Source organism: Vicia villosa, linkage group LG2 (assembly GCF_029867415.1).
Source record: "Vicia villosa cultivar HV-30 ecotype Madison, WI linkage group LG2, Vvil1.0, whole genome shotgun sequence".
NCBI lineage: Eukaryota > Viridiplantae > Streptophyta > Magnoliopsida > Fabales > Fabaceae > Vicia > Vicia villosa.
The window spans coordinates 193,528,203-193,537,181 of record NC_081181.1 but is presented as its reverse complement, the minus strand read 5'-3'; the positions used below and the strand labels follow the sequence as shown (position 1 = coordinate 193,537,181).

The following is an 8,979-nucleotide window of genomic DNA, read 5'->3' as shown; positions in this document are numbered from 1 at the left end:
TTACGTATATAGGAAGGAAAAACAAGTTGACTCGCATATAGGATTTTTTTTTCTTAAAAAAACTCGAAAAATGTCCAAATTCTCCAATATTTTATAAAATTCCTTATTTTATTGCTTATAACAGAATTAAAAACTTATCTCTCCTAGTCTCTTCTTTCATCAACGTTTCTCCCTCCTTTCATCAACGATGTAGTCATGTTTGTTTATCTCTTGTTGAGTTTGCATTCGTTGCTGTAAATATTTCTGGTCATGTTTGTTTATCTCTTGTTGAGTTTGCATTCGTTGCTGTAAATTAGTCCTAGTCTGTGTAAGTGTTTTCTTGTATATTTTACTTGAATGCTTCATTATATATTCTCTTATGTAAAGGGGATGCACCATTTTGTTTCAATCAGGTCCATTGATCACCAATCCCTATGTATTAATTTACACATGACGAAATGGTTTAAAAGATTTACAATTTACGGTAGAACAAGTTTTTGTCTATTTTGCAATAATGCATTGCTCACATGAAAATTTTCTACAATTTTTATTAATTACTTAATTGTTTTTTTTAAATAAAAGATTATTAATTTACACATGACGAAATGGTTTAAAAGATTTACAATTTACTGTAGAACAAGTTTTTGTCTATTTTGCAATAATGCATTGCTCACATGAAAATTTTCTACAATTTTTATTAATTACTTAATTGTTTTTTTTTTTAATAAAAGATTTTATTTATTTTAAAGTGAACAATTACAAGCAAAGCCTTAAAAGCCACATAAATGAATCATATTTACATGAGAATGTTAACTATATGCTTCCTATACTTGAGTTTCATCCACCCTCTATATACTATAGCATCCATAATATTCCTAGTAACACTTTGATGATCTCTATAAGCTCCCATATTTCCAAAAATCTTATTGTTCCTATACATCCATATGCCATAGAACACTTCAGCAACAACAGCTTTAAACAACCCCATTTTCCTTCCTTTACCTTTAGTTTTCCTCTTAATCCAATTAAGGTCAATACTACTTGTATCTCTAATATCTAACCAGTTCATAAATGAGTGCCAGAAGCCCACGGTGTTTGTACAATTAAACATCAGATGTTCAAGACTTTCCTCATCTTCATCGCAAAGCTATTGTCTGCTGCAAGATGCCAATCCTATGCAGTCTCTTCTTTGTTGGCAATCTATCTTGAACAGCAAACCACATGATCACTTTTGCTCTTGGTATTGCAATGTTGTGGCTCATCAAATGGTACCAATCCACCCTATTACTCTCCTCCATTAAGGTTTATAAACCTTCATCGTTCGAAATTTTCCTAGAGCAAGCATGTTGTTCCAAATTTGCTGAATATTACCAATGTCTTTTTTCCTTGCCATGATTTGGTTCAGAATCCATGTACAATTATTAGTGTGTAGGTCTATCATATAATCTCTACCTTTCAAATAATAAGTATGAATCCATTTTACCCATAAGTTGTCAACTTTCATGCAAATTGTCCAAAGACTTTTCAACATAGCCACAATATTCCAGACTTTTAAATTCAGAATGCTCAAGCCACCTTCTTTGACAGGCCTGCAGACTTGCTTCCAAGCCACATGGCTCTTCCTTCCAGGTGTGGCTTTCCCTGACCATATAAAAGTCCTGCATATAGAATCTAACTTCTTAATGACAGTTTCCGGGAGAGGTAAACAAAGCATCCAGTATTGAGCTATGGCCACAATGATACTTTTAACTAATTACTTAATTGTTAATGATAATTATAAAGAAAATGCGTATAGGTGTTGTAAGGAAAACTAGGGTAAGTGGACAACCTTGTCGATAGTGACAAAAAACACCTCAATTCAAAATCTATTTTGACATAAAGCTAGAACAATTTAAGTAGCCATATATTTTTAAATTGTGGTTGAGATCGTAGATGCGATTGTGGTTGAGGATGTTGCGATTGTAGTCATTATGGTTGCTATGATGCACATTGTTTAGTTGTAAAGCTGTAAAGCTGCAAATAACTCTAGGTGGGATATGTTACCTGCCGAATGGTTGGATTTCTACGAAGATATCCAAAATTAAATAGGTTTGCAATTTGTGTTCCAAGCTTAACTTGCAACTCTTTTGATTGTGAACGAAATTGGAGTTCCTTTGAAATGGTAATTAAATTATTATTTATTTGTTATAAACTTGATTTTTATTTGTTCAAAAACATTGAGTTGAATTATTATTTACTTTGTAGGTTTATACAAAGAGAAGAATTAGGTTGCATCAAAAAAATGAATAACTTGGTTTATGTCATGTAAAATTGAAAGTTGGAAGTAGAAAAGAAAAAAATAGTCGTTCTTTAATTTGAAGATATTTATTCAGATGATGAATGGATAATTAAAGATCCTAATAAAGAGAAATGTGCAAACTGAATTTAATGTTGAGCAAGATGATGTTATTATTAACAATGTTGTGGAAGGTGATGTTATTGTTAATAATATTGTGCAAAGTGGTGCTGGCGGCAATGTTGAATTAGGTGAAATTGAAACTTCAAGCAATTCAATTTTGGCAAATGATGAAGAAGTTTTTTTCAATTGGGGAACAATTTGATGATGATAGTCAAGATACCAATGAAGAGATGGTGATGATGATAGTCAAGATACCAATGAAGAGATGGTGATGATATTAGTGGTGGTGATTTCATTGGAGCTTTGGATGTTTGAAGCCATTAGCATATATGTTTTTTGATTTTTTTTTTTTGCTTTATGTTGTAGCAAATTATGAAGGAATTAGTACTTTAAGTCTTTAAATGAATACTTTTCTATTTTGTTTGTTTCATTATCGAGTTTGTTTGTAAAGAAGTTTGTTATGAAGTGTGAAATTAAAATTTCGATGTTAATTGGTATTCTATTATATATATTTCTGTCATATATGAAGCATTTACATGTTTATAAATATATGTATGCCACTTATAGATTTTTTAAAGTCATTTTTAATTTTCCATAAACTCCTACAAGTTTGCGAGCCAAGTCTGCGAGTCGAGTCTACAGACCTTTTACGAGTCTGACAACTATGGTAGAGAGTACTTGTCATATAATATAATTTTAGAATCAATCAAATACATTCACACACAACAAAATAATGTCTCATCTAACAATTTAAAATAGACAACTAAATAAAGTATAAAGTAGAGAATTTGTTTGCCAAGTGAACACTTGGCGAATCTAACAATTGTATCATCTCCACTTCTACTACATTTATCCAATTCGTAATAACTAAAAAGCAAATCCAAATTGAAAATAAAATGTAAGGACTATTAATTACAATTTACAACTTACCAGAAGGTTCAACTCCTTTAAAATAATGCAACCAATTACATATAAAAATTAAAGTTTGCATAGTTTCAAAGAATAAGCAATTCTTATACGACCTATGTTGCTAAATAAAAATTCAGAAGCCATTATTGTGTTTGGAATACTTAAAATGTCCCAAGCTATTAAATAAAGTTGAATAAATGGAACACTATTTAATTTTCAACATTGAAGAATATCTACATCATCATTAATACATTTTTCATCCAAGTATATTTTAAGTTTAGACTTGTCGTCATTTGAAATCTTTTGTATTTTTTTTCGATAGTATTCTTAAAATTAGACATATCATTTAAGTTTAGGAATGAAACCAAGATTATGTATGAATTGAAATTGTGGACTCCTGATGTGGTGCTACAAATACTCCAACATCCAAGTCAATAAATGAGTTCATACGAAGTGTAGAGTGAAATATTAAAATTGAGTGTGTACATTAAATCTTAAGCATGTAAAAGTATATATATGGATCAAGTAGTCATTTGACTTTTTTTATTGGACTTTGGCCGCCTGAGAATAATTTGTATCTTTTCTTTATATTTTATTGCATCCTCACTTATCTAAAATATAGAGTTTATGGGTTGGCTCGATGAGTCAACCCATTTTAACAATTCAACAAATTAAACTTTAAGAAGCATAAATTATACTTGTTAACTAATTAAATTGGAGTACATTAAATTTAAATAAACAAGCTGGAATAGCTCAGGTGGTTAGAGCGTGTGGCTGTTAACCACAAGGTCGGAGGTTCAACCCCTCCTTCTAGCGTTTTTAATATTTATTAATCATTTTTTGACTATGTAACAGCAAAATGGCCAAGTATTTTACTAGCTTTTGTACTTACGGCTTTTTGGAATAAAATTAATCTTATTTGCTCAAAAAAATTTGCATTATGCGGTTGTAAATCAAAGACAACTAAGCAAATTGATCTACCAAATAATCATATCAAATTGAAAACTTTTATTCTTGGAATTTTACCACCACCACATTAATTTTAACTAGATCTAGAATATGCGATACAAATAGTTCTTTTACTAAAAAGTTTAGTACGTTCATTCTACAAAATCCATTCACAAGGTCGGAGGTTCAACTCCTCCTTCTAGCATATTTAATATTTTTTTGATACATCAAATACAACTGAATGAGAATCGGAAGCACATCAAAAGAAAAAAAGAAAAATTACATTAAGTTGTTATAAATTAAAGACAGTGAGGTGACTTGATCCACAAACATATTGAAATCAAATAAGTACAATTGAGGATTTAAGAAACATACCAAAACAAAAAAAGAAAAATTACATTATGTGGTTTGAATCAATAACAACTAAGCGAATTGATCCACCAAATATTCATATCAAATAGAAAACTTTTATTCCTAGAATTTTACCACCACCTTACATTAATTTTGACTTGGTCTAGAATATGCGATACAAGAAATTCTTTTACTAAAAAGCTTATTATGTTCTTTCCACAAAATTCATACACAAGGTCGGAGATTCAACCCCTTCTTAAGTGGTTATAAATCAGTGGTTATAAATCAAAGACAGTAAAGTAACTTGATCCATAAATATATTGAAATCAAATAAGTATAATCGAAGAGAATTTAAGAAGCATACCAAAAAGAAAAAAAGAAAAATTATATTATGTGATTGTAAATCAAAGACAACTAAGCGAATTGATCCACCAAATATTCGTATCGAATAGAAAACTTTTATTCTTAGACTTTTACCACCACCACACATTAATTTTAACTTGATGTAGAATATGCGATATAAAAGATTCTTTTACCTAAAAAAATTATTATGTAATTTCTACAAAATCCATACATAAGGTCCGAGGTTTAACCCCTCCTTCTAGTGTTTTTAATATTTTTTTGACACGTCAAGTACAATCAAATGAGAATTTCGAAAGCACACCAAAACAACAAAATAAAAATTACATTAAGAGGTTATAAATCAAAGACATAGAAATCAATTCATCCATAAACATATTGAGATCAAATAAAACCCTTCCTTCTAACGTTTTAAATATTTTTAAAAACATATTTAGTGGGAACTAGAAATTCTTTTGCAAATTCTTGATTTAGCAAGTGATATGCCATATCGGAGTACTATGTTTCTGTAGCAAAATGTTATTCACCAAAGTACAACAATCTAATAAAAAGGCATCCTTTTGTAAGAATAAGATTTGGTTTTGCATCCGGCCTTTAATTTTGATGATAACATTACGTGATATCTTAGAGAACAATTTTATACTCTAATGGTTTTTGTCTAGTATGTAGCTTTTGCTTACTGGTTCTGATTCTGATAGTATGGTGTGTGACGTCATTTGTTTCTGGAATCAACACACACCGACCATGAAGAGTTACAACGCGTGCTTTACAAAGACAAGTCAAGTTCTGGAACACTCTTTAACTATGCTTATGATAAAATGGTCATCAAATAGTTTCTGACTGTGACTCTGATAAGAGAGCTTCTGGAGAATATCAAGCTCTTACATTTGGCACAAGTTATAAAGAACATGTTCTGATGACTCTGAAAACAAGGTTATGGAAAACAAGTTTTGAAGATTATGAAGACAATGTTCTGAAGACTTTGATTCAACATTTGATCCTTCTAAACATGTTTCACCAACTTGCATTCTTAAGCCTATGAAGATTAGAAGATAAGATCAAAGGTTTTACGTGAGACAAATAGTACATGGTACAAATCAAATATTCCTTCCACTACACATGTTGTGCGGCGCAAGGGTTGTATTATAGTACAATGTTGTCTACCACTCTCTGTTGACCGTTATGAAGAATACAACTAAGAAATGTGAAGTTCCATCTTCACCCTTCAATGGATCTTTTTATTCCTAAAAAATGAAGACTTGGAAGATTTCAAAAGAACTAACGAAAAACAAGAAAATGAAAATAATTTTTGAATACGCTGAAACTCTATTCTTTTGAAAAGTTGTAATAGTAAGGAATTGTTGTTCATAAACTTGCTCAAACAATGTTGTGTTATCTTTTGTATTTCATCTGTGTAATCTGCTTATTAAGAAGCATCTTGTAAAGACACTCTTTATACACTGGGTGGTTGGCATGTGGGATAGACAGTATGGTTAGGTATCTTTCGGAGCGATGCATGTGGCAGTTTGACTAAGTCCAGATCATACCCAGATCTCCATCTTAGGTTGCTCCCGACACCATTGTCCGCTGGGATCTCGATGATATCTTTGAGGATTGGGAGCATCATATGGTACCGTAGGACTATCGGATGATGCAGGCATCCATCAATTGGCATTGTGTTGACGGATACGTCACATGGTTCTACACAATGTCATACCCTATCATGACACCGGATGCTCCTAGACGTCCACCTAGACCAGCTCATTAGAAGATTTTGGAGAATCAGCAGGCTGATGATGACCATTCCACCGACCTCTTGCCAGTTTGTCAGCGGATACAATTGATTGGGTAGGAGGCTTTGGAGTTAGGTATCATTAAGAGGGGCGGTTTTGAAGTGGTGACCATCGTAGAGAGGACGGTTAGGGTGGCAGCGAGTGCAGTGGAATAATGGAGGCAGAGGAGGAGCCAAAGGGTGAGGATTAGGCATACGCAGTAGGCTATGTTTTTTTTATTCCAGAACAATTTATGTATAATATTTTACTATTTTCAGAACAACATTTTATACTTACCGTTTATTATCGACATTTTTATTTCGTTCGAGTTTTTATCTAACGTTTTAATCTAATTCCGTAATAATACTTTAATAAATTTCTAAACAAAAATCATTGTGAGGGGTTATTTCGGAGATACATCTCTGAAACACCTTTAAAACGCATAAAAGGTGGTTTTGGAGATGCATCTCCGAAAACACCTCTTTTGTTATGCGATCGGAGATACATCTTCAGAGAATATTTTGGAATTTTCAGAGGTGTTTTTTATCACCACCAGATGAAAAATGAAATCATCTAATTTTTCTGTTAGAACCCTAGTCAAAAGGGTAAAGTTGAGAGATAAGTCTGATAGGCTTTATGGATTGACTAGATAAATTTGCAATTGTAAAAAATACGTTAAGTCTCATTTCAACCAGAAGACCGAGTCAATGGAATTCGAGACAAAAATTATTTGTGAAAATATAAAATGGTAAAATAGTGGTTTTTTACTATTATCGGATATATTTTTACAAGAAAATGAGAAAGATTTGTGAATTTGTAACTCATTGGACAATAATATTTAGTAAAAGATGCTTATATGATGTTGTTGAAAATTATGCTGCGGTCTTGACAACAAATCACGATTTAACATATCACAAATTGGTCACAATATGACATGGAACAAATTGGTCTCATTCAAAATATCAATGTTTACTTATAGGCTCTTGAATAACAAATTTTTCACAAGACAATTTAAGATATCAATGTATTAGGTAGAGAAATGTGCATAAATTGCTAAGATTTAAAAGAATTGACTCAACTTTTTTTTGTGTATTTTTTTAAAATGCCAATCTCACCATTAAGTGTTAAAAAACATCTTATAAAAATTTAAATATGTTTTTTAATTTAGAAATACATCTCCACCAGACACATTATGTATAAACATTATTTATTTGTTTTTGAGCTACGCTACAATTTTATGATTGAGTTTATTCCGAAAATACATTTTTAGAGTGTAAATATATTTTTGTAACGATTCAGATATTTTTTAGTCTTTAAAAAGAGTTATCATAAGATTCAGATTAAAGACCATATTATTTAAATTACACACACTATAACGATATTAATCGGATAGAGACAAACACTCGAGACATATTTCCTGTTTAGATGCTTTAGGCAGAATATCAACATTTTAAAATTCTCTCAATAGGATGAAAAATAGACGAAGATTACAAAGAATAACTGAAGGAAAATGGTGCAGAATATTAGTATTTTAAAATTCCCACAAAAGAATGAAAAATAGACGAAGATTACGAAGAATAGCGTAGAAAATTAACATTTTAAAATTCTCTCAAAAGAATGAAAATTAGACTAAAATTACACAGAATAGCGGAAGGAAAAAGACGCAGAATATTAACATTTTAAAATTCTCTCAAAAGAATAAAAAATAGACGAAGATTACAAAGAATAGCAGAAGAAAACAGTCGCAGAATATTAACAGTTTAAAATTATCTCAAAAGAATGAAAAATAAATGAAGATTACAAAGAATAGCGGTAGGAAAAGGCCGCAAAATATTAACATTTTAAAATTCTCTCAAAAGGATGAAAAATAAGTGAAGATTACAAAGAATAGCATAAGGAAAAGAGCACGGAACATTAACATTTTAAAATTCTCTCAAAAGGATAAAAATAAATGAATATTACAATGAATAGCGGAAAGAAAAGGGCACCCTCAACTACAAATGAATGCAAGATGTGTGTGATAAATAGTAAAAGTTATGTTGGTTATCCGTAGGTTTCAAAAATGTATTTCCAAAATTAAGAAATGCATATTCAAAATAAATTTAGTCATAAATAAAATTGAAGCGTGTCTCATAAACAAATGAATCTTGTATATTTGAAATGTGTTGAGAGATCCATCTCGGGTTCTACTAGTTAGCATGAAAATTATACAGTAGTTCATAATTTTACTAATCTTGTAGTAAAAAAAGAGCATTATACTAA

General features: G+C 30.8%; 1 non-coding gene across 1 annotated transcript; it reads left to right on the top strand.

Annotated features, from left to right (window-relative positions):
- Nucleotides 1-4,028: 4,028 nt before the first annotated feature.
- On the top strand, nucleotides 4,029-4,102 carry TRNAN-GUU (transfer RNA asparagine (anticodon GUU)). Its single transcript has one exon. It is a non-coding gene; the product is annotated as a tRNA-Asn (tRNA).
- The last annotated feature ends 4,877 nt before the right edge of the window (nucleotides 4,103-8,979 follow it).